At 38.9% G+C, this 27760-nt stretch overlaps 1 long non-coding RNA gene across 1 annotated transcript in view; it reads right to left on the reverse strand.

Annotated features, from left to right (window-relative positions):
* Positions 1-27760, reverse strand: part of LOC126081838 (uncharacterized) — a 243816-nt gene that overhangs the window by 203839 nt on the left and 12217 nt on the right. Inside the window, exons 3-4 of the long non-coding RNA XR_007518446.1 lie at positions 3987-4187; positions 3421-3597 (exon numbers count right to left, since the gene is read on the reverse strand). This is a non-coding gene — a long non-coding RNA (uncharacterized LOC126081838). The remainder of the gene's footprint in view (positions 1-3420; positions 3598-3986; positions 4188-27760) is intronic.

The raw sequence follows: 27760 nt of genomic DNA on the forward strand, positions 1-27760 counted from the left end.
AATAAAACAAGAAAAAGAAATAATGGTATCCAGACTGGAAAAGAAGTAAAATTATTCGCAGATGACATGATCATATATATAGAAAATCCCAAAAAATCTGCAAGAAAGCTTCTAGATCTAATAGAGGAATTTACCAAAGTTGCAAGGTATAAGGTCAAAAAAGAAAAATCAGTTGGGTTTTTATACACCAGGAATGAGAAATCTGAAAGGGAAATAATTCCATTTAAAATAGCACCTAAGAGAATAAAATACCGAGCAATAAATTTAACCAGGCACGTGAAAGATGTATACAATGAAATTATAAAACACTGCTGAAGGATGCCTTATGCTCATGGATTGGAAGACTTAATATTGTTAAGATGCCAATACTACCTAATATGATCTATAGATTCAATGCAATTCTTATTAGAATTCCAACAGCCTTCTTTACAGAAATGGAAAAATCAACCCTCAACTTTATATGAAATGACAAGAAGCTCCTAATAGCTAAAGCAACGTTGAAACAGAAGAATAAAGTACCAGGACAAACACTTCCTGACTTTAAAACATATTATACAACTACAGTAATCAAAATGGCCTGGTACTGGTATAACAATAGACAGACAGACCAGTGAAATAAAATTGAGAGTCCAGAAATAAACCCACATATCTATGGCCAACTGATTTTCGACAAAGGTGTTAAGTCCATTTGATGACAAAAGAAGAGCCTCTTCAATAAATGGTGTTGGGAAAACTGGATTTCCGCATGCAGAAAAACGAAACAGGATCCATGCCTCACACCATATGCAAAAACAAATTCAAAATAGATTAAAGACCTAAATGTGAAAACTAAAACCATGAAATTCTTAGAAAATGCAAGGGCAATGCTGAGGGGCCTAAATTTTAACAATGGATTATCTAATACAATAACAAGAGAACAAAGAGCAAAAGATAAATACACGGGACCTCACAAAAATTAAAAACTTTTGTTCATCAAAAGACTTTACCCAAACAGTGAAAAGATAAGCTACTAACTAGGAAAATATCTTCAGAAACCATATATCCAAAAAGAATCTAATAACCAAAATATATATAGAACTTCGACAACAACAAAAAGACAACCCAATCATAAAATGGGCAAAGGACTTATTAATAGACATTTCACCAAAGAGGACGTTCAAATGACAACAAAACATATGAGAAGTTGCTCAGTGTTGTTAGCCATCAGAGAGATGCAAATCAAAACCACAACGAGATAACCTTTCATTCCCACTAGGATGGCTAAGATTCAAAAAACAAAACAAGACAAAACAAAAGCATAAAATAACATATGTTGAGGAGGATGTGGGGAAATTGAAACCTTTAAACATTACTGGTGGAAAAGCAAAATAGTACAGTTGTTGTGGAAAACAGTGTGATGGTTCCTCAAAACACTAAAAATAGGACTACCATATGACCCAGAAATTCCGCTCCTTGGTATACACCCAAAAGGCTTGAAAGCAGAGACTTAAATAGATACTTGCACACAAATGTTCATTGCAGCAATATTCACAATAGCCAAAAGATGGGAACAACCTAAATGTCCATTAATGATGACTGGGTAAATAAATTGTGGTACATCCATACAATGGAATACTACTCAGCCAGGAAGAGAAATGAAGTCTTGATAAAGGGTGGGGCTTGAAGACATTATATTGAATGAAACAGGTCAATCACAAAAGGACACATATTGTACAACCTCACTTATATAAAGACAAGAACAGGCAAAAGTATAAAGACGGAAATTTATTACTTGTTACTGGGGATAAGAGGGAGAGAGAAAGGGAGGGTTATTGCCTATGAAGTACCAAGTTTTGGTTTACGGTGATGAAAAAAATTCACATTGATTAAGGGTAGGGCCACACAGCTGATTAATGTAATTGCTGTCAATGAGTTGCACACCTGTAAAAAGTTGAATTGGCAAAATTTGTGGGACAGATATATTTACAAGAACCCAAAAAAAAAAGTAGTTTCTGAGGCTTCTTATGTACAACCAAATACCTCACAGGATTTGGTTCTTTGGTTTGAAGGTTTAGGGTCATGGTTTCATGGGACACTTCAGTTAAGTGGCCTATCATCACGTTTAGTGCTTCTGTTCTATCTCCTAGTTTGTTACATAGTGCCTAGGGTCTTAAAAGCTTGCAAGCAGCCATTCAAGGTACAACAATTGGTCTCTATTCACCTGCAGCAACAGAGGAAGAAGGAGAGTCAGGAAGAGGAAAAGGAGTGTGTGGCTAATTGCCTCCATGTACAGCTGCCTACTTTGCCATGAGACCAGAAGAACTTAATGGTGCCTGGTTACCATTACTGAACAGTTTAATCAAAGATTGTTTAGAAGAATCCTGATCAAAAGGGGGAAAATGCAGAACAGAATGTCAAATGCTCATTGAATCCAGCATTTCTGGAGCCATGGAGGCTAGATGAACCCCTGAAACTGTTGCCCTGAGATAATCTTTAAACCCTAAACCAAAAATATCCCCTGAAGTCTCCTTATAACCAAGTAATAGTGTAGCTTAGCTAGTAGAGAATGTCAGCCTTGAGCACTGTGCTCTTTTAAGATATATAGGATCAGATTGACAATAGTAACTTGAAAGATTAGATAGGAAACTTAGGATGCAGTGAGTTAATGTTAATGGGGGATGAACAGCTCAGGAAAGGAGGGTGAGAAAGGTTACACAACTTGAAGAATGTAATCAGTGTTAGTGAACTGTCCATGTAGAAATTGTAGTATATTATGCTGTGTATAGTCTCAACAACAACAAAAATAAATAATTTAAAAAAAGAGTGAAGTAAAAGGAATACACTTGAAAATTTTTGGTTCAACTATAAATTGTTATAACTATTTCAGAAGGAAATTATCTTAAGGGAATAATTACAGATGTTACAAAGACATAAGGGCATGCATAATTGTTTTATTTACTTCTACCAAAAATAACTAAAAGCAACCTAAATGACCCCAAATAGGGTCCATGGTCAACAAATCATGGTATAGCCACATGACTGAAGATTGTGTAACCACTAACAATTATGCTTTCGAAGAATTTAATCATATAAGAAAACGCTTATAAGGTCAAGTCAAAAACCTTACACACACAATTCCAGCTATTTTCTCTGTATACACACATGCACACACACACACACACCAAACCATGTTTAATAAAACATAAAGGAACTGGAAAAAGTATACCAAAATGTTTATGATTATCTCTAGTTAATCTTTTACCAATAATTATCACTAATAAGTTTTTTGTGTTTTTAAAATTTTCCAGAGTTTCTATGATGAACCTCTTTACTTTTTGAATTGGTGGTGTTGTTAGCAGCCATCGAGTCAACTCCAACTCATGGCAAACTTACGTACAACAGAATGACATGTTGCCTAGTCCTACAGCATTCTCACATCACCTCACAATTGCCAGCATGTTTGAGTCACCGTTGTGCCCATCCATTTCACTGAGGATCTCCCACGCTCTCGTTGGTCCCTACTTCACCAAATATGATGTTCTCCTCCAGCAATTGATCCCTCCTGATCAGGTGTCCAAAGCAAGCAAGTGGGACAATATTCTCTTTTATGCGTAGAAACTAAGTAAAGTGAATAAAAACACAGGAAGTTTTAAATTGAGGGTATTGCATAGATTTTTAGAATTAAATAATATTCAATCAACACATATTTATTGAGTATTAACTCTACCCAGCACTGTTCTAGATGTTGGGGATACATTGGGACACCCGCAAATTTTCTGCTTCTAGAACCTTATATCCTAGGAACAGATCATGCAAAAACATCTCTCCCAGGTTCTGCTACCACAAAAAGTATGTTTTAGGGCTTTAAAGCAACTAGCACTGAACGGGAAATCATGAGCCCCATGTTTCCATTCTGACTCAACTAACTCAAAAGGAGTTATCTACCTGTGTGAACATTGGTTACCACCCAGAGGTAAGCCATAATTTATATTACATTGATTAGGTACCTGATGGCATAACAGGAGATATGGATGATTTAAATCCAGACTCTCTTTCCATCAGAGGTTGTGACTGGATTTTTCCAATGCACGTTTCAAGTGCATTTCAAGACACATTTCAAGCATCTGTATCTGCACAGAAGATTCAGAGCTTTTCTGCTCCATGGATTGTGCAAACTCGTTAGCAGTCTCAGATCCACAAAGACATGCCTGTTGACAGCCAATGGGGTAAAAAAATACGTATTCTATAAATTCTGTGTTATTTAAAAAATCCAATTATATCCACATTCTCTCATCCACTTTAGATTCTAAATTTCTGTAGGACAGGGACCCTACAGGCTACTCTGAAATGTGTGCAGGCACTAACTTAAACACATTAATTCTTAATGAAGGCTCTAATGCTTCAGGATGATCAACGCTAGCCTACTCAGTACACAGCAGAGAACTTGTGCACATTATCTGATTAACGACTTACCTGGGGTGGTATATAAATACGTTCTTACCAACTTGTCCACACAAGCTTTGCTAGCCTTGCTGACAATCAAGTTTCTAGACTATTTACGCAAAATAAAGCTGATGCTGCCAGAAAAAAAAAAAGGTAGTCTTAGTTGAAAGAGTGGATCTTCTTTTATAGGAGTCTGCATTACCGGAGGGGCATAAAATAATTATAATGTGTATTCTCTGCTTCGACGGCACTGGGCTGGGTGGGATTCTCTGCTTTGTGCTATCACATTCATGCAAAGAAGTGTTGTCAGGCTAGGTATTTTTATATCAAGTCTTATACTGAATTTGTGAAGAAATGGTTTATAGTAACCCCTTACTTAATTTGCTTTATTTTTTCCCTTCCCAGGAAAATAGATTTTGGCTGTTCTATCACGTTCACCATATTGCTTAATCCGTATGTTGTTAGCTGCCATTGAGTTGGCACCCTATTCATGACAACCTCTGTGATCCACAGGATTTTAATTGGCTGATTTTCAGAAGTAGATTGTCAGTCCTTTCTTCCTAGCCTGTCTTAGTCTGGCAACTTTGGTAAAATCTGTTCAGGATCATAGCAACACGCTACCTTCTGCTGACAGATCAGTGGCAGCTGCACATGACATAGATGCGTTGGCCAAGAATGGGATCTGGGTCTCTGAATGTAAGGTGAAAATTCTTCAGCTGAACTAACCAAAAAACAAACCAAACTGTTTGCCATCAAGTTGATTCTGACTCATAGCGACCCTAAAGGACAGAGCAGAACTAAACTTTATGGAAGTAGACTGTCACATCTTTCTGTAGCAGGCCGGGTGGCGGCTTTGAACCATTGACCTTTCGGTTAGCAGCCAAGTGCTTAACCACTGCACCACCAGGACTCCTTACTGAACCAACACTGCCCCTTAATTAGGATACATACCCAGTTATTAGGAGACCTAAGGAGGGTACCAAAACTTCCACAGAATTTAGACGTGAACCTAAGTCCTAAAACCAGTATTTTTAACTTTTTTTGAGCATTAAAAACAAATTCCTGAGCCCCGTTCTCAGTTATTGCAGTTCAGTAAGTTTGTTTGAAACCAAAAACCACCTTTTAAAACAAACAAACAACTTGGTTGTTTCTGTTAGTTGTCATTGAGTTGGCTCCAACTCACAGTGACGTTATGGATTAAACTGTGTCCTGGCAAAATATGTGCTGTAAATCCTAAACCCTATATTTGTGGTTGTAATCCCATTTAGGAAAGGGCTTCTTTGTTATGTTAATAAGACCATCTCCCACTTTCCATATAGGGTGTGTCTTAAACAAATCACCTTTGAAATATAAAATGAGCAGACGGCCAAAAAGAAGTAAGCACAGATGGGAGAGGATAGGTGCCATGCCACATGAGGATCACCAAGAAACAAGTGAAAAGTAACAAGGACCTTCCCTCAGAGCCAACAGAGAGAAAGCCTTCCCCTAGAGCCAGCATCCTGACTTCAGACTTCTAGCCTCCTAAACTGTAAGAAAATAAATTTGTTTGTTAAATCCACCCACTCGTGGTATTTCTGTTAGAGTGGCACTATACCTAAGACAGTGACCTTATGTATAACAGAACAAAATGTTGCCTGGAACTGGGCCATCCTCACAACAGTGGACATGTTCGAGCCCATTGTTGTAGCCACTGTGTCAGTACATCTCATTGATGGTCTTTTTCTTTTTTGCTGACCCTCCACTTTACCTAGATGATATTCTTCTCCAGCAATTGTTCTCTCCTGAAGACATGTCCAAACTAAGTGAGACAAAGTCTCACTCTAAAGGTAGAGAATCACTATCCTAAGTTATACTGATAATACTTCAGTATTTTCAAAAATCGTGGAACCCTGGCTGCTAACCAAAATGTCTACAGTTCAAATCCACCAGCCATTCCTTGGAAACCCCATGGGGCAGTTCTGCCCTGTGCTGTAGCGTCACTATGAGTCAGATTTGACTCGACAGCAATGGGGCTTTTATCAGAACATTAATTGCCCATGTAACAGAGTTTTTCTGTATAACTGAGATTTAGCAATTTAATTCGATTCAACCAGTATTTATAAAACATCTATTATGTAAAAGTTCCTTTGCTCTAATTTGGTTGATACAAACATACACTTACAATATACAACCTACTGCATAAGTACATTAGTAATTAAACTCCAAAGAAGGATCTGGTAGAAACTACAAGATATGGAAAAGGTGCTACGAAGATTTAAAAGAGGAAAAAAAAAAAAAAACCAAACCAAATCTATTGCTGTCAAGTCAATTCTGACACATAGTGACCCTAGAGGACTGAGTAGAATTGCCCCATAGGGTATCCAATGCTGTAATCTTTACGGAATTGACACATCTTTCTCCCCCGGAGCGGCTGGTGGGTTCAGATCACCATTTCAGTTGGCAGCCGAGTGCTTAACCACTGTGCCACGAGGGCTCCTTTTAAAGGAGGAAGTGGTCTTATAAATCATTAAATGAAAAGCTTCATTTAAAAAGATGCAATTGAGATTGACATCAGGGGTGTGTAGACTTTGACAAGTTGAAATTGCCTGGCAGAACAGTCAGGAACATTGCCAGAGACAAAAATGAAAATATGGAACAAATTGGCTTAAGTTTAAGTAAAAAGAGATATGGTGGGAAAGTTCTTTTGGGGAGATCCCATAGGCAATAACTCAGTCCAAGGGAGAAAAAGAAATGCCCTTAACACTACAAAACTGAACCTAAACCCATTGTCATTGAGTCAATTCTGACCCATAGCAGTCCTGTAGGACAGAGTAGAACTGCTCAATGGAGTTTTCAGGGCTGTAAATCTTTATGGTGGCAAACCACCACATCTTTCTCCTGCAGAGTGGCTGGTGGGTTCAAACCGCTGACCTTTTAGTTAGCAGCAGAGCGCTTAACAACTGTGCCACTAGGGTTCCTTCTTACCATTATAGAACTTAATAAAAACTCATATTCAAAGAAAGAGCTTCAAAAAAGAATAATAAAACAGCAGAATAAATTGAAAAAGGAGATTGCAGAGTCAAAGAAGTAAAATAAGGGGGAAAAATACAATGTTAAAAACACATATATTAGAAACTATAATAAACTGAACAGCATGTCTGAACTTTAATTATTAAACTAAAGACTTGTGAAATAAGGGTTAGTACAGAGGGCAAAATTAAAAACATTTAAATAGATGACACCATATTCCCTTAAATCAAAAGTGTCATCAATTGTAAGAAACACCATTATTTTATATACCATTCAAAAGGGATAAAAGCACTGCCAATTACACTATGACAAAATGCTTTCTTATATTTTGGAATTTTTATGTTTATCAAATGAGTTCATTTAATGTTAGACATAGATTTTTTTTTTTTTTTGCAGCGTGTATCATTCTGACTCATACTTAAAAAGAATACTATGACTAAGATAAATTAGTTCTTCTTCACATCGTGTCCAGCTGTTCTGAGTCACTTTCGAACTGAGAGTTGTTAATGTCTGTGTTTTTTTTGTTTAACATCTCAGTTACACAACTTAACACAGCATCACCTAATTGTAGGTATTATTTCTTGGTGAGTAAACATGGAATTTGAGTCATTTCTACATAGATGAATATTTGCTTCAAAGATAGTCCAACATAGAAACGAAAGATGTCCCTGAAGAAAACATTTGAACAATAGATTTTTGAAAATGTATACAAAGCTATAAGAAAAAAATCCACGAAATAAGGAATACTCTGTTCCAGAAAAAATACAGAAATTGGATATGGGAGAAATGCTGAATAAGGTATCACATTTCAAAAACCAGCTGAATAGTATACGATAGAAGCACTTGGGGCTGAGAATCAGACTGCCAGGGTTTGAGCCACAACTCCTTCATTTACCACCTGTGCCCTCACAGGCAATCTCTTTGGGGGTCAAAATAGTACCTACTCATTTTTTTTTTTTCATAGGATTACCATGAGGATTAAGTGACCGGCAATAAGTGTTTTCAATACGTACAAGGAATTACTACGATAAAAGAAAATCATACAGAAACTTTCACTTCTGTCTGAGATATAGTAACAGAAGCTGGGTTTGCCCTCTACCTGAGACAAAACACAACACAAAAAGCAAATGAGCTCTGATGAAAAGCAAGTCAGTGGTTGCCAGGAGAGGGAGAATGGGGGCAGGAGGCAGGGATTACAAGGGGCACAAGGAAACATTTGGGGTGAGGGATTTATTCCTTATCTTGATTGTGCTGATGATTTCTTGGGTGTATACATATCTTAAAGTTCATCAAATCGTACAATTTATATACGTACAGTTTATTCTATATAAATTATACCTCATCAAAGCTCTGAAAAAGTAGTGTTATGGATTGAATTGTGTCCCCACCAAAATGTAAGTTGTAAATCCTAACCTCTATGCCTGTGGTTGGAGCCCTGGTGGCACAGAGGTTAAGAGCTCAGCTGCTAACGAAAAGGCTGGGAGTTCAAATCCACCAGCTACTCCTTGGAAATGCCATGGGGCAGTTCTATTCTGACCTATAGAGTCTCTGTGAGTCGGAATTGACTCAAAGTCAGTGGGTTTGGTTTTTGGTTCATGCTTCTGGTTATAATCCCATTTAGAAACAGGTTGTTTTTGTTATGTTAATGAGGCAGGATTAGTGTAGGGTGTATCTTGAGTCGATCTCTTTTGAGACATAAAAGAGATTAAACAAGGAAGCAGAGCAGAGATCTGGTAAGATAGATTTCCAGACAAATGGAGGTTGTCAAGGAACCAGGAAGCAGAAGCTAAAGAGACGGGGACCTTCCCCGAGAGCTGACGGAGAGAGAAAGACTTCCCCTAGATCCAGTGCTCTGAATCTGGACTTACAACTTCCTAAACTGTGGGAAAATAAATTTCTGTTTGTTAAAGACACTTGTGGTATTTCTATTCTAGCAGCACTAGATAGCTAAGACAGAATTTGATACCAGAAGAATGGGGTGCTACTCTAACAGATACCTAAAATGTGGAAGCAGTTTTGAAATTGGGTAATGAGTAGAGGCTGGAGGAGTTTTAAGATGCCTAATAGTAAAAGCCTAGATTGCCTTGAAGGGACTGTTGGTGGAATTACAGACATCAAAGGCAACTCTGGTGAGGACTCAGAAGGAAGTGAGGAGGGCTATAGGGAAAGCCTCTATTGTCTTAGAGAATACCTGTGGTGCAAACAACTGAATGTTGCTGGATATGTGGACATTAAATGTGCTTCTGGTGCGGCTTTAAAAGGAAATGATGAACACATGATTGGACAGTGGAAGAAGGGTGATACTTTTATGCAGTGGCAAAAAACTTGTCTGAATTATATTCAAATATTTGGAGGAAGGTAGAACTTGTACATGATAAACTTTGATACCTAAGCGAGATCTTAAAAGGGCTGGGTGGTTTCTCCTTGCCACTTACAGTAAAATGCTAGAGGAAAGAGGTAGACTTAAAAATGAACTGTGCAAAATAAAAACAGAATTTAAAGATTTGGAAAATTCTTTTGTACAAACTAAGGACAGGTTGTCCTAGAATATTCACCAAGGAGATGGCTACCAAACTTTTGTTAAAGTGATTAAGCCTGTGAATGATGGATCTAACCAACTACCACAGCAGAAAACCAATCAGCTTGGGCTGAAAGGGACAGAAAAAGAATGAAAGGAAAGAACAATGTCTGCCTCATGGAATTCTATAGGCAGAAAACAGGCCAAAGGAGCTACATCTTTTGTCCTCCAAGAAAAGAAAAGGACCATCCCTAGACAGCTCAGACATCAGCAAAGCTGTTGGAAGGAGCATGGGAAGGAGGGTCTTCTCAGTTTAAACGGTGGGGCCACAGTCTTCTAAGTTTCAAAAAGATCTTTGCCAACTTGGTTCTGGAGTGTGAGACTGTTGTTAATGTGTGCCAGCTAGAGGGGGCTGCCACCCAGAGCTGACAGGGTGGGGCTGCCATGCCCAAGGGGAAGAAGAATGGGGCTGAGGGGATAGGGTCAACACTCAGATGGACTAGTAGAGTGGGGTCGCCTAAACCTAAGGGAGCAGAGTTGCCATCCCATGTTACCATCTTCATGTTAATGAAGCAGGATTAATGTAGGGTGTATCTTGAACCAATCTCTTTTGAAATATAAAGGAGATAAACAAGCAAGCAGAACAGAGATACTGGTAAGATAGATGGCAAGACTCATGGAGATCCCAAGGAACAAGGAAGCAGAAGCTAAAGAGACAGGATCAAACTGAGTCCAGAACAACGAGATGGTGCCCGGCTACCACCACTGACTGTTCTGACAGGGATCACAGTGGAGGGTCCCAGACAGAGCTGGAGAAAAATGTAGAACAAAATTCTAACTCAAAAAGAAAGACCAGACTTGTTGGCCTGACAGAGACTGGAGAAACCCTGAGAGTATGGCCCCCAGACACCCTTTCAGCTCAGTAATGAGGTCACCCCTAAGGTTCCTTTCAGCCAAAGATTGAACAGGCCCATAGAACAAAACAAGACTAAAGGGGTGCAGCAGCCCTGGGGCAGGGACCATAAGGCAGGAGGGAACAGGAAAGCTGGTAATAGAGAACCCAGGGTTGAGAAGGGGGAGTGTTGACATGTCATGGGGTTGTTAACTAATATCATAGAACAATGTGTATACTGCTTGGCAAGAAACTAGTTTATTCTGTAAATCTTCATTTAAAATTCAATAAAAATAAATAGAGACAGGACCTTTCCCCAAAGCTGATAGACGGAGACAGCTTTTCCCTATAGTCAGAACCCTGAATTCGGACTTATAGCCTCCTAAACTGTGAGAAAACAAATGTCTGTTTGTTAAAGCCATCCACTTGTATTTTTGTTTTCTTGGCACTAGGTAACTAAGACAGATAGTTATCAGTTATCCAAGCATAAAAACCAAGTACAAAGAAAGGTTAAAAAAAATTAGGGAAACTTCAGATTTTTCCATGGAACTATCATTTTATTGTATTGTATGTAGTTTATTTGTTCATTTTATTATGTGAAGGCAGTCAATTGATGCAGTTTCTCAAATATGCAAGAACCCAGGTCATACAGCATTAATGATAATTTCTTTAAAAAAATAACTTAGAAGGACTAACCAAAAAAGAAAATCAAACCCGTTGCCGTCAAATCGATTCTGACTCATAATCACCCTATAGGACAGAGTAGAACTGCCCCATAGAGTTTCCAAGGAGTGCCTGATGGATTTGAACTGCTAACCTTTTGGTTAGCAGATGTAGCTTTTAACCACTACGCCACCAGGGTTTCCTAGAAGGACTCAGAGATAAATAAAAATGAAGAATTCTGGAATAGAGGAAACATGCGAAACGGACAGGTAGTAAACACTGAACCATCCGCTTAAATGCACAAAGACTAAACACCTTTGGGAATTACGGTTGCAGAACAATATGTAAATATAAATATTGATAATGTAAGAAATAATAAAAGTAATTTAAATGAGGATGTGGGGTGAGGAGTGGTGACGGTGCTAATTTTCTCATTTTCATATCTGGTATTCAAATGACACCACCTAAATTTAGAATAGAATTAAAAAGTTAATATTTATAAATTTCCTTTAATCTTAAACTTTCAACAAATAATTAAACTCTACTGCTTTTTTTTTTTTTTTTACTGGTCTACATGTTTTAGAACCGCTCTGTGTCTCATTTTACTCATCTAGTAAATGGGATAAAATGTCAATAGGTAAAAGAGGGTTGTTGTGAAGATTAAACATAACGTATACTTTTATATATATTGAATATGTACATGTGAAATAGATAGGCAGACAGAGAGGTAGATAGCTGTCTTTGAGTTGACTCTGATTCCTGGCAACCTTATGTACAACAGAATAAAATGTTGCCTGGTCCTCCGTCATCCTCACAATTGCCAGCATGCTCAAGTCCATCATTACTGCTCTTGTGCCAATCCAACTCATCGAGGGTCTTCCTTCTGCTTGCCAGCCCTCCGCTTCTCCAATCATGATGCCCTTCTCCAGTGATTGATCACCCCTGATCACTGTCCAAACCAAGTGAGTCCAAAAATATATAAGCATAGTAAGCAATGTGGACCTTAAGTTATTAATGTGTGCTCTTTCATGGTGAGATTTATTTTTTGTCTTTTTCTTTTACCTTTCTGATTTCTTGAATGCTTTTAAATAGTCGTACATAATTTTTATTAAAATGATTACAGGCTTTATTCTAAACACTAAAAAACAAAGAAGTAAACAATTAGGAATCATTAGAAGCGTGCCCACTGCTATAGAGTGGTCCAGGGTGCTATTGGAATGTATTGTGGGGCCCTAATCCAGCTTGAGCATCTAAGGGTGGTGTGCTTGGGAAAAGGACATCTGTGCATCTATAAACAAAAGTGTGCTGGATGAAAATGAGTCAGAAAAGTGTTTCTGGAGGCAAGAACAACCTGTGAAATAAGTTTTTCCCTTACAGTGAGCTAGTATCTATGTGCTTTAGAAGAAATGATACCAAATCCTAGGAAACAAAATTCTGGAGTTTATGTGCTTGGCCAAAGTCACAGCTAGCAAATGGCAAATACTTGGCAAAACCTGAGCAGCACCATTTGATTGATTTGATCCTGAAGAAAATTCTTGTATAATTCAACCATATCAGCTGAAAAAAAGTCCTACTAAACCTCCCCCCCCCAAAAAAAAACCACCACCACCAACAACAACAAAAAACCAGTTGCCACTGAGTCAACTCTGATTCATGGAGACCCATGTATTTCAGAGTAGAACTGTGCTCCACAGGGTCAATTGCTGTGACCTTCTGGAACTAGATTGCCAGGCCTTTTTCCCAAGCCACCTCTGGGTACATTTGAATCACCAACTTTTCAATTAATAGCTCAGCACTTAGCCATTTGTATCACCCAGGGACTGCTAAAATCCTACTACCATTACAAAAACTTATACACACATTATTATGTGACCCTGGCTGCTCTCCCTACAATGTGACAGCACATTCTTTCTCTCCACCCTGTATTTCCTGTGATCGTTCAACCAGCTCCTGCCCCCTCTGCCTTCTGGTCTCACCTCCAGGCAGGAGCTGGCCACAAAGTCTCACGTGTCTACTTGAGCTACGAAGCACACTCCTCATCAGTATCATTTTGTATGTCATAGTCCAGCCTAACCTTTGTCTGAAGAGTTGGCTTTGGGAATGGTTTTAGTTTTGGGCTAACAGAGTATGAAGCAGCCATGACCTCTGGGGTCCCTCTAGTCTCAGTCAGACCATTAAATATGGTCTTTTTACTGGAATTTGAGGTCTGCATCCCACTTTTCTCCAAAACTTCCAATTTCTTAAGGGATAAAATCCACACATCTTTGCAGGACATACAAAACGTTCACCGTTTGCTTGTTGCCTGTTCCTCCCCGAGAATTCGTCAGCCTTTCTTCTTTACGCTGCTTCAGTCATACCAAACTTCCAATTTCCAAATACGTTGCTGTCTTTTTTTTTTTCTGCCTTGGCCAGAAGCCTCCTAGTCTGTGGAGCACTTCCTTGAGGGAATAGTCTGAGCTCAGTTTTGACCTGATCCCTTAGAAAGCATATGGGCGGTGCCCCATCAAACCTGTCTGACAGCCCCACCACGGCGCTCTTTGAAAACACATTCACCTTTTTCAACCCTCAGAAAAGAGATCTGAAAGTTAAGCACCTTAGCTTTCCCAAGTTGGTACACAACATTGAATGTCTCCAGCAGAGAAGGAGCATCTTGGAAGAGTTAGAATCACACTGTTAAGCAGCAGTTCTTGAGCATTTTTAACAGTGAAGCCCTTTTTTCTCACATGAAATATTACCTGGGATTCCAATACGTAATATAAGTTAAAGTAGTATTTTATGAGTGAAAGCTTAATTTGTAATTTCACATTTGCAAGGGCCATCAGTAAGAACAATGACACCCTTTAAGGGAACACTGACTTTCGGTATATAACACAGTTGAATGTGTGTGCTTTTTAATTACAATTTTATTGGAAGTTTTAAAAATGTTTTTTAAAGAAATCACTCAAACATTTGCAGACCCCGAAGAAGTCCTAAACTTGGCCTGAAATTTATTGCCTTAAATCAGGAGGCGCATGGCTTAGACTGGGATCAACGGGCATTCGGGGAATTAAATGGTGTTGCTTGATTTAAACCCAGGTCTTTCCAATTCGAAAACCTGCCCTCTTTCCATTGCATCACTGCTCCCCAGGCTTTGCGAATTCACCCCTAGGACTTACAGACAGGCGTTTGCACAGTCCTGTCTCTAATTAACAGGCCAGGAAATTCACCGGCTGAGGTGGGACGCAAAGGGCCCGACAACTCCACAGTTTGCAAACTATCCACTTGCCTGTGACGCCTGCCAGGCCTCGACCCCGAAAGTTCCAGGGAAACACGTTAGGTGAGGCCACAATTAACCAGTCCTGGGCAGCTTAACAACGATAAAAAGGGAAGGTATTTGACTTCATCCCGATACTTATATGAACGGCCAGTATCAAGTACGTTTGTGAGGCTCCTTCGCCTCCATAGAAGCAGATAACTTCTAAATGAAGCAATTGTGCACAGGCTGAGGAGAAACCTGAGCTACAGCCAAACCACAGGAGGATAATAGGGACCCGGAGACAGCGACCAGAGCTCTGTAAAGCTAATATGCACAGACGCTGCGGGCTTCATTCAGTCTAAAAAAGGCAGGGAGGTTGCACGGTATATTAAATCCACTGAGTTTTACAGCTAACATCTGGCCTCAAGGACAGCTGTGGTCAGGTTTAGTGAAAGTCTTCAGTGAAAAATGGAAAAGTCAAAATATTTGAGGCTCTCTGTTTGCATAAAAGTAATTTGTAAATCAGTCTATCTGTATTGGGAGTTAATATTTACTAGTTTCCTTTTACTTGAGGCAAGAGTAAACTTCTCAGAGTTAAACATCGTCCTTTGGACTAAAAGGAGTCCTTAAGTAGCACTGTCTTTTCTGTTTGAGAACATATATTTTTATTGTTAAAAAATTAAGACTATTTCTCTTCCCTTGAGTTTCACTCACGTGGAGATCACTTGGCACTTGTTGAAAACACTGAGCAAGAGGAAGGTGTGAAATGATCACCATCTAAGCCAGACTCCCTGCATGCCTGAGATTTTGGGGGAAAAAAAGGGAGAGGGGTAGCACAACTCACTCCTAGTCATAAGCATGAAAACAAAAGTGAGGGACTTTATAGTCAGTGCAGAAAAGTTGCATCTCAGAATTGGTTCAGTCCATTTTGCAGCCTGTTTCTAATCTCTCAGAAAACACAGCATGGATTTAATGTGACCCTCAAGCATATGAGGAAAACAGGGCATGCCCTCTGATCCCCCATTTGAAACTTGTTGAGTTAGTCCAAGCACATTTGAAATGAATCAAGATGGTTAACATCTGCCTCTCTTTATTAGAAAAATTCTCTTTTTGCTTATAAACACACACTTTGTTTGGGTAAGACGGTGAATTCTATGAGTCTGTGGACTTGCATTTCCTGTGCAACGTGAACATTGGGCTAGAAGTACAAGATGCATTCTCAATCCTTCTAGAATCCATCAGTGCACACAGAAAAAATAATAATAATTAGCTAATTAATTTGCAGGCTTTTTCTTAGTCCTGTACAGCAGCTGATTCAGCCCCACTGAAGAAGCTTGGAACATTGTCTTGGCCTTTCTGAGTTACCTCACATTCACATGGTCCAGAAGAATGTGGAGCTCCTGAGAGAGACATGTGCCTAACCAGCACTTCAGTCACTATCAGAACACAGAATATGCCACTTAGACAGTTGACTTGCCTTTTAGCCTCGCTGTTGGTGTTCAGTGATATCAGGGGAATAAAGTAGACCCACATGAGATATTTCTTTTAAAAGCTCAGGGTGTTAGAAAACAGAAAAAAGAAGGTCCTGAAAGAAGAGGCTGGGCCTTTCCCTCACACACTCTATCATCCTTCTCCTTCAGCTGTCATGAATGAACAGATGTGCCATTATTACAGGTCTTCAGAGTGACCACTGTGTGTGACGTTGCTTACAGCCCATTGAAGGGGTAAGATATAATTAGCTGGTTCTGTGAATTCTGGAAAATGATTTTTCTTTTTTTTGCTAAAGGCTGGACAAATTAGAGACCCTGTTCACTGAAGAGACTATACCGTCTCACACTTAACTAGACCTCCTACTCAAAGGACACTGATTTGATTTGAATAGTAAGTCAGTAGACTTCTGATTTTGGGTACAATACTTAGCTCCTTTTTGACTGTTTCTCTGGTTCAAGAACACTAAGAATATTGTTTATTAAAGTTTATTTGAAGAATAAACTTTACAATATATCTTCAGTTACTCGGTCTAATTAGTGTCCCTAAGCAATCCTGTGGGGGAGAAACTATCAACTCATTCAACCTAGGAAGAAAGTTAAGGTCTGTAATTGAACCTGCTAAGATGTGGAAAGGTACTCACATTGAGTCTTCCCAATTCATTTCCCAACTCATTTCAAGGCACTAAATTCGTCACCAAAAAGAATAAAACAAAACTGAAAATGTTTACTATCCCACTTCTTACCAGGGTTTATTGAAAGAAAGAGATTCTGCTTCTGGTCATAGTTTTGGTATTCAGATTAACATGCTGAAAACAGAAAAGAAAGCTGGATAAAATGATTTTTTAAATATCACTAAAAACAACTACTAAGCAAAGGGAAGGACAGCACACAATACAGGAGAGGTCAGTCAGCACAACTGGACTAAACCAAAAGCAAAGAAGTTTCCTAAATAAACCAAATGCTTCAAAGGCCAGTATAGCAGGGGTGGGCATTTGGGAACCATGGTTTCAGGGTACATCTAGGTCAACTGATCTATTAAGAAAACATTCTGCATCCCATTTTAGAGACTGGCATCTGGGGTCTTAAACACTAGCAAGCAGCCTTCGTAGAGGCAACAGTTGGTCTCAACCTGCATGGAGCAAAGTAGAATGAAGAACACCAAAGTCACAAGGTGAGTATGAGCCCAAGAGTCAGAATGGGCCACATAAATCAGGAACTATATCAGCCTGAGACCACAAGAACTAAATGGTGCCTGGCTACAACTGATGACTGCCCTGACAGGGAGCACAACAGAGAATCCCTGAAGGAGCAGGAGAGCAGTGGGATCCAGACCTCAAATTCTTGTAAAAAGATCAGACTTAATGGTCTGACTGAGATTGGAGAGACCTTGGAGGTCGTGGTCCCCAGATCTTCTGTTAGCCCAAGACAGGAACCATTCCCAAAGCCAGCTCTTCAGACAGGGATTGGACTGGACTATAAGACAGAAAATGATACTGGTAAGGAGTGGGCTCCTTGGATCTAGTAAACTCATGAGACTGTGTGGGCAGCTACTGTCTGGAGGGTAGATATAAAGACCGAGGGGGACAGAAGCTGGCTGAATGACACAGAAATACAGGGTGGAGAGAAGGAGTGTGCTCTTTCATTAGGGGGAGAGCAACCAGGAATATATAGCAAGGTGTATATAAGGTTTTGTATGAGAGACTGACTTGATTTATAAACTTTCACGTAAAACACAATAAAAAAAAATATATATATATATATAAAAACCCACTTAAAAGTTGTGATATAAGTTTCTTGAGGCAGAGGCATAACTAGGGTATTGCAGGTATTGCACCAGCCCTGGGCACGTGGCACCATTGAGCAGTTTCTATTAACCCAGTATGGCCAGCAGCATATCTAAGAAAAATGACACCTACAGCAAGCACTAAAATTGTGCCCCTGTCCAAACATCTGACACCCATCTTTTAGATAACTTTATCATAATATCAGCTCAAAAATACAAGTCAGGCTCATTAATCTTTTAATTAACACATTACCATGCTTGAGGAAGGTTGTTGGGCCATACCACGTTAATAGAAACTCCTCAGTGGTGCCAATGTGCCCAGGGCTGGTGCAATACCCTAAATACACCATTGTCTTGAGGGCAGGAATTTTGTCTGTTTCGTACACTGTTGTATTCCCAGCACATAGAATAGCTTTAGCATATTATAGGTACTCCACAAATATTTGTTGATGACTGATTTGGAGAACTAGCGAGGAAGTAATGAATACTCAGGCCAAAATCTAAGCGAAGGTAAGGACACTGAGAGGCAAGCATAGGATTTCATTTAATATTTTTACCTTGAGAATATCTGAAGAAACTGATAATTTAAGCTCTTATGAGCCTGTGGGACATTGGGACCAAAAAATAAAGCCCAGGTCCCTTTTAAGTAAAGGCATCTAATGCGAGACCTACATCTATAAGTTTGGGACACCAAGAGCCTATGTCCTAAGTATGGGTGTGCACTAGAATTGAATGCTCTCCAGATAACTTGTAAAAAGAAGATGATAGAAGAAAATTGCCTGTCTCAAATCTTACCCAAATGACGAGTATGAGTCTCAAATCTTAGCACTCAATAAATTTGAGAAAGGACCTTGAGAAGTTATATTTACAGGCTAGCTCTCATGGATTTACTGTCCCAAATTCATATTACCTGGATGGTCCAAAAACTTAAAAAAGGAATTTAGTTTCAATAGTCCCAGGCTGGTTGTCACCTATCAGAAGAAAATAATCATCCTTTTCATAGAAGTCCATTTTATCCCAGTCTTCACAAGATTTCCACAAACATACAAAAAAGTTATACAGGAAAATTAGTAGTTCACATTTAAAAATCCCTGAAACGTGAGGAAATGAGATTCTTTGAGTAAGAACCGAGAGAAACAGCAGAGAGTTGAACAGATATGTGAAGACTTTAAAAACAAAAAAAGAAAAAGACTTTAGATACAGAAAAAAAAACAACTATGTTTGCAATGTTTAAATAAAATATCAGTTATAAGTCGGGACATATGGATAGAGAAAAAAAACATTGTAAATAAAAACCAAGAAGATTTAAAAAAGAATCAAATAAAACTTCTAAAAATGAAATACATAAAGGTGAAAATTTTAAAATGCAATGTGTTTGTTTGAAAGTACCCTACCCTACCCTACCCAGTACCGTCGAGTCGATTCTGACTCATAGCGACCCTATAGGACAGAGTAGAACTGCCCCATAGAGTTTCCAAGAAGTGCCTGGTGGAAGTAGATCAGACAAAACTGAATAGAGAACTGGCAAATTGGAAGATTAATCTGAAAATTTATCCAGACTGTAGCACAAAGAGACAAAGAAGTAGAAATTATAAAGAGGAGTTAAAAAAACATGGAAGACAGAATAAAAATTCCTCATTTATACTTAATTAGAATTTCAGATTAAGAAGAGAGGAAGAATGTGGCAATGTTTGAGAAGAAAATCATGAGGGACTTTCAGAGCAAGGGGTTAAAAAAAATGCCAATACATCTAAAGAAGGAAAATAGTACACACAATAAAATATAGCCTGTTGACATGAGAAAACATCAATATCAAAGCAAAGATATTAAAAGAAGCCAGCAAAAAGAGATAATTTACCTTCAAAAGTGTGACAACTGACAGAAACTTCTCAAAGTTAGTAATGAAAACCAGAAAACTATGCAGTGGAATTTTCATTGTACTAAGAGAAACAAACAAAATAGCCCTTTAACCTAGAATTCTGTAGAATTCTCTTTCAAGAATATTATTGGAAATTTTTACAGAAACAAGAACTAAAAGGTTTTGCTTCCCATAGGCACTCACTAAAGGAAATTCTAAAGGATATCTTCCAGGCTAAAGGAAAGTAATTTCTAGATGCAAGGTTTGGATTTTCAGGAGAAACCATGAAGAAAGAAATTAATGCATATTTAGGTAACATTTAATAATCATTGACTGAATAAAACCAGGGTAATTATTTCCTGAGGAAAGAGAGAAATAATATATACCACAGCAACAGCATGCAAGTGGCAAAGGGGGGGAGGAGGGAATGGGATTAAAAGTGTTTTAATCTAACATTTCCAGGGAAAGGGTAAAAGTAATGAAATTTAATGTCGATTAAGTGTGCACATTACAATTTTTAGAGTAAACACTAATAAAACACTAATATATATATAAAAAACTCATTGCCATCGAGTCAATTCTGACTCATAGTGACCCTATAGAACAGAGAAGAACTGCCTCAGAGTTTCCAAGGAGCACCTGGTAGATTTGAATTGCCAACCTTTTTGTTAGCAGCCGTAGCACTTAATCACTACGCCACTATATATATAAACTAAGTGTATAATGTCCAAAATAGTAAGGGAAAATAAAAAATAAAAAAAATCAGTCCTAAAAGAGACCAAAAAAGAAAAAAGAACAAAACAAAACTAAGAAACACATAACGGATAGGATAAACACAAAACAAAACAAATACGATAGATATAAACCTGATATAGTAAAAAAGAAATTACAGCAAACGTAAATGAATTAAATAATCCTGTTAACACACTAAGGTTGTCAAGATGGATTAAAAAAAAAACAACAACAACTTTACAAGATGTGTCTGTTTATACAAAGCACATCTCAATCATAAGGACACAAATTAAAAGGATGGGACATATATCAGTAAATATTAATGACAAAAACAACAAAAAAGCAACTGTAGGTATGTTAATAATGTACAAAACAGATTTTTTAAGGGCAAACAGATATTCTAGAGATAGGTTAATTTCAAATTGTAAAGGATTTAATTTACCAGTAACATATAACAATTTTGTGCATGCAACTAATAACATAGCCCTGCTTGGGAAGTCACAGAGCTGCAGTGGTGTTGCCAGCAAGACCAGGGAAATGGACGGGGCCTAGTGATGGCTGACCTTAGACCTTCCTAGCAAATAATCACTTCTAGAAAGAAACGACTTACTTTTATGGTATCTACTGTAAGTAAGTTTGAGTTTGGCAAGGATATGCATGATAGGGGAAAATGTACACTCAAGGAGCCAAACCTAACCTGTGGCTGTTGAGTCGATTCTGACTCATAGTGACCTAATAGGACAGAGTAGAATTGCCCCTTAAGGTTTCCAAGAAGCAGCTGGTAGATTTGAATTGCTGACCTTTTCGTTAGCAGCCAAACACTTAATCACTGCGCCAAGCGATCCAGAGGTGAGACAAATCTCAGAAAGTGTCAACTTTTGGAAGGGAGAACACCCTGAAAGGCAGGGACCCTTGTTCCTTAGTCACAGGAACAAGAAGAGCTGATGGCTACTTCAGAGAAGAGTTCTTTGTTAAGAGTTAAAGAAAGCCTGACTAACCAGAGAGCTCATATCTGAAAGAAGCAGCTGCTCACTGATGCAAAAGAGGAGACAGCCCTGAGTGGACAAACATGTGAAGCTGCCAGCAGGAAACGGCTAATGACTGCATGGTGGAAAAGATGAGTTTGTTTGTTTTTTAGGGAATAAAAACATCTTAAAAGATACACAAAGAAAAAGGTAAAAAGAGAACTCAGACACCCCTACATCTGAATCACTACTTATCCTAATAAAGAAAAAAAAATAACAAAAATATACAAAATAAGGAATGACAAGTATACAATAATCACAGAAACAACAACAAAATCAAAACAAATAAACAATTTTTGTCCAAGTCTTTGGAAATAATTTTTAAATCAATAAAATAGATAATTTTTAAGAAAATAGAACTTACTAAAACTGAAGATAAGATGCAACTTTAAAAGAATTAAAGGCATAAAACAACCACCCTTCATAAAAGACAAGGCTCAGATGGTTAAGTTCTATCAAAATTTGAAGACCAGATAATCCAATGCTATCTAACTTGTTTCAAAATATAGGTAAAAAAGGAACACTTCTAAATTATTTTCATGGAAAGAATGTATCTGACAAATATTGCACACACACATATACACAAATAGAAACAAATCTCTCTTAACTGTGATGGCTAACATTGTGTGTCAACTTGGCTGAACCATGATCCTCAGTGGTTTGGCTGTTATGATGTTGTTTGGCAACTTTTTAATGATGTAATCCCCTCCATAATGAGATCTGATATGTGATCACCTCCATGATGAGATCTGTTGTGAGCAGCCAATCAGTTGAAAGGGAGTTTCTTTGGGGGTGTGGCCTGCATCCAATATAGGTGGACTTTCTGGCAAGGCTCACTGGTTTTTGCTAGATCTAGATCCTGCAGCTGGCTCTTGTTCATCTAACTGCCGGTTCTTGGGACTTCAGCTAGCAGCTTACCTGTCATTTTACTTGCCAATCTTTGGATCCATTGGCCTCCACAGCCTGTGAGCCAGAGGGCTGCTATCTGACCTGATCTTGGATTCACCAGCCGCTGTGGCTACGTGAATCAGGAGGAGCCTCCAGCCTGACCTATGGACTTGGGACTCTTCAGCCTCTACAATCGCATGATCCATTTCCTTTATATAAATCTCTCTCTATGTACATTTATACACTGCACTGGTTTCACTTCTCTAGAGTACCTAGCCTAAGACATTTATGAATGTCATAATGATAAGCACACTTCCAAATAAAATGTTAATAAACAGAATCGAATAGCCCATTAAAGAGCCCTTTGGTGCAACAGTTAAGTGCTTGGCTGCAAACTGAACTGTCTCCCAGCAACTCTGTAGGAGAAAAGACCTGGCGATTTGGTCCCATAAAGATTACAGCTTAGAAAACCCTATGGGATAGTTCTACTCTGTCACATTGGGTCACTATTAGTCAAAATTGACTCAACAGCACCTAACAACAATAGCCTGTTAAATAAATAATACACTATGGCCAAATAAAGGTTATTTCATGAATGCAAAGAATGGGTAAACACTGTGAAATCTGTTAACTATTCCAGAATATTATTACATCTAATAATATGAAAAAAATCATATGGTTATATGACGTAAACAATACTTGACAAATTTCAATCTCATTTTGATTTAAAAAATAAATAAAATGAGAAGATAATTTCTATATATATTAGCAATATATAATTATGATTGAGCCGTTCTTCTCCCAGAATTCTACTCTAGAGAAAGTCCTTGTCATATGCCCCAAGAGATGCATTCAAGAATGTTTAGAGCAAAGCATCTCAGTTTTATAGCAAATAACCTCAAAAAATGATCCATCAAAAGCAGAATGGCCAATAATCACAGTATATTCATGCAATTGTATATACTATAAAGTAATGAAAATGAATGAACTGCAACTTTTTACATCAACATGGAAGAATCAGAAAAAACATAATGATAAGCAAAATAATCCATTCTAAGAAAATGCATACAGTGTGATTCCATTTTTATGAAGTTCAAAACAGGCCAAATTAAATAATATATTTTATTTGGATACCCTAAAAAGTCATGAAATTCTAAATAAAAACACAGCAATGATTATCACAAAAGTCTTTTGGTGGGGAGATAGGGGAGAAGCACAGAGGGGGTTTCTAAGATAACGGCACCGTCTATTTCTTTTCTTGTACATTGGGTTCTCAGCAGTTTGCAGTGTTATTTCTAGCAGAATCTTCAAATACAACATACACACACAAAAGTGCACAAATAGAAGCATACAGCTCAATTAATTTTCACAAAGGAAACCAGCACCCAGATTAAGAAAAAGAACATTTCTAGTGCACCAAAAACCTGTCCTGAGCTCCCTCCCACTTGCTACCCCCTCTCTCAAGAACAACTACTTGCTATAGACTGAATGAAGTCCTCCCAAAATATGTAATGGGATCTTAACCTCTATATCTGTGGATGTAATCTCATTTGGGAATAGGGTTTTGTTATGTTAATGAGGCCATATCAGTGTAGCATGTGTCTAAAACCTAATCCCTTCTGACTTAAAAAGAGCAGATTAGACATAAGAGCAAGCATAAACAGGGGAAGACAGATGACGTGTAACGTTCCCCAAGAAACCCAGAATTTGAGTAAGAGGGTCTTAAAATCTTTTGAGTGGCTATCTAAGATTCTTCACTGATCTCACCCCTTCTTGAGCAAGGTAGAATGAAGAATACTAAAGACACAAGGAAAAGATTAGTCCAAAGGACTAATGGACCACAACTACCACAGCCTCTACCAGACTGAGTCCAGTACTACTAGATGGTGCCCAGCTACCACCACTGACTGCTCTGACCGGGAACAAAATAGAGGGCCCCAGACAGAGCTTGAGAAAAATGTAGAATAAAATTCTAACTCAAAAAAATAGACCAGCCTTACTGGCCTGACAGAGATTGGAAAAACGCTGAGACTATGGCCTCTGGACCCTCTTTCAGCTCAGTAATGAAGTCACTCCTGAGGTTCACCCTTTAGCCAAAGATTAGACAGGCTCATAAAACAAAATGAAACTAAAGGGGCACAGCAGCCCAGGGGCAAGGACTAGGAGGCAGGAGGGGACAGGAAGCTGATAATAGGGAACTCAAGGTTGAAAAGGGACAGTGTTGACATGTCATGGGTTTGGTAACCAAGGTCACAAAACAGTATGTGTACTAACTGTTTAATGAGAAGCTAGTGGCACTAGAAAAAAAAAGTTTGTTCTGTAAACCTTCATCTAAAGTACGATAACAATAACAACAAAAAATGTCCTAGCCAACATGGTGCTATAGACAGAAGCACCACACTGTTCCCTCCACTTAAAACAGAGAGAGAAACATCAATCTTGGAACCCTACTGTCGAATGAAGAGATAAAGAACTCAACCAAGCACCGAATGGAGAAAGAAACTGACAGAGAACAGTGAGGAGAGATACAGATACAGAGGTCCCTCATCAGCTACTGCTGCACAGATTCACCATCTTGGACTCCTGCCAGAGTGTGATGGAAGGAGAGTAAGGGAAAGCAGCTTCACAGAGCTCCCAGCAGGAGACAGAGACATGGTAACCAGTGATACACACTTTCCCACCCTCCACCCTTCTCCCCCCAGCTCAGCCTCTGCTGCTTCCCTGCAGGCCACAGTCATTCAGTTAGAAGTCATGGCTCTGTGCCTCTTGGATTCACCCTGCCAACACTGGCCAGCTTCTTCAGTGCCATTTCTTTGATGCTGGTGTTGCTTTTTTAGGCTTCTTCTGGTTTCTTCCCTGTCTATCACCTCCTCTCCCTCCTTTCCCTTGAACACCTGGCTCCATGTGCCATCTTTTCTACTTCTTGACAGGCTGTGAAGCACTGCTCAGCTGGGGAACTGCTTTCCCAGCCCACATTGCCATGCTGGTAGGATCCCTAGGCCTCTTTTTTCTTTTTGTTTTTCTTCATTTCTCGGTTTCTTGTCTCTACCTACCTTCTTTTCCTGTTTCCTGAATACCTGGTGCTGCATACCATCTGCGCCCCTTCTAGCCAGGCTTTACTGTGCGGCTTGGGAGCCACTTCCCTGGTCCACACTGCCACACCAGTGAGATCCCAGGGGCATTTATTTATTTTTATTATTTTTCTTTTCTTTTTTCCTTTTTATTTTTCTTCATTTCTCAGTTTCTCATCTCTCTCTACTTACCTTAATTTCCTGATTCCTGAATACCTGGCACTGTGTGCTATCTTAGTCCATTCTAGATGGCTGTGACCCAAGGCCTGGGAGCTGCCTCCCCAGTCTGCACAGCCACACCAGTGGGATCCCTGGGGGTGCTTCTTTATTTTTACTTATTATTATTATTTTTCTTTTTTGCTTTTCTTCATTTCTCAGTTTCTCATCTCTCTCTACTTTCCTTCTTTTCCTGTCTCCTGAATACCTGGTGCTGTGTGCCATCTCCGCCCCTTCTCAACTGGCTGTGTGCCCTGGGGCCTGGGAGCCACTTCCATGGTCACCAGTGGAATCCCTGGGGGCATTTCTTTCTTTTCCTTCCTTCCTTCCTTCCTTCCTTCCTTCCTTCCTTCCTTCCTTCCTTCCTTCCTTCCTTCCTTCCTTCCTTCCTTCCTTCCTTCCTTCCTTCCTTCCTTCCTTCCTTCCTTCCTTCCTTCCTTCCTTCCTTCCTTCCTTCCTTCCTTCCTTCCTTTTCCTTCCTTCCTTCCTTCCTTCCTTCCTTCCTTCCTTCCTTCCTTCCTTCCTTCCTTCCTTCCTTCCTTCCTTCCTTTCTTTCTCTTTCTCTCTCTCTCTCTTTCTCTCTCTCTCTCTTTCTTTTTCTTTCTTTCCTTCCTTCCTTCCTTCCTTCCCTCCTTCCTTCCTTCCTTTCTTTCTCTCCCTCCCTCCCTCCCTTTCTTTCTTTCTTTCTTCTCTCTCTCTTTCTTTCTCTCTCTCTCTCCCTTCCTTCCTTTCTGTCTTTCTCTTTCTTCTCTCTTTCTCTCTCTCTTTCTTTCTTTTCTTCCTTCCTTCCTCTCTCTCTTTCTTCTCTCTTTCTTTCCTTCCTTCCTTCCTTCCTTCCTTCCTTCCTTCCTTCCTTCCTTCCTTCCTTCCTTCCTTCCTTCCTTCCTTCCTTCCTTCCTTCCTTCCTTCCTTCCTTCCTTCCTCTCTCTCTGTCTTTCCTTCTTTTCTCTTTTCCTTTTTGTTTTTCTTCATTTTCCAGTTTCTCATCTCTCTCTACTTTCCTACTTTTCCTGTCACCTGAATGCCTGACTCTGTGTGCCATCTTTGTATCTTCTAGTTGGGTTGTGCCTTGAGGCCTGGGAGTCACCGCTCCAGTCCCTGGTGGGATCCCTGAGAACATTTCTTTAAAAAAAAAAAATTTATTTTTTTCTTTTTCACTTTTTGTTTTTCTTCATTTCTCAGCTTATCGTCTCTCCACTCCAACAGCAGCCTGTTGGCCTCACTACGTGCCACAAACAGCCCTCCCAGGCCCTCCCCTTCAGCTGGACCTGCCCTACTGCACAATAACTGAGTGACTGGCCCTGCCCATTGGACAAGGAGGTGAAAAGTATCATGTCCACAGATGAGCGAACAACAAAGAATGCATAGCCCTCTAGCTCAGACATAACCAAATAAAACAAAAAAATCAGGACCAAATAAACAAAACTACAATCAATAAATGAAGAAAACAACTACCTAATGTCCCAAAGACAGTAGAAAATATCAAAATATTAAAAAAAAAAAAGGACAGTATGACTCCAGTAGGCATCTAAAATAAAATACCAGGTGACTTTTCAGTAGAAGAAAAGGCACTGGAACTACTTGATAAAATGATAGAGAATTAAAATCTCTAATATTCAGAGCTATTTTTTTTTTATCTAAGAGTTGAAGAAAAAATAGACAAAATCATGTAAAAGGCAGGAAAATGCAGACAAAACAACGGAAGAATTCAGGAAAATATTACAGGAACAAAATATCCAAATAAATTAACAACTAGAAATCATACAAAAACAACAATTAGAAATCCAAAAGATTAAACAACAAGATTTCAGAAATGGACAGTGTCATAGAAGGTCTGAGGAAAAAGTATGAAACAACGGAAGACAGGATCAACAAAATTGAAGACAAATACTTGGATACACCTTTGTTTGAGGAAAAATCAGAAAAAAGAATGAACAAAAATGAAGAAACCCTGAAAA

The sequence above is a fragment of the Elephas maximus genome, chromosome 8 (genome assembly GCF_024166365.1).
Source record: "Elephas maximus indicus isolate mEleMax1 chromosome 8, mEleMax1 primary haplotype, whole genome shotgun sequence".
In the NCBI taxonomy this organism is placed as follows: domain Eukaryota; kingdom Metazoa; phylum Chordata; class Mammalia; order Proboscidea; family Elephantidae; genus Elephas; species Elephas maximus.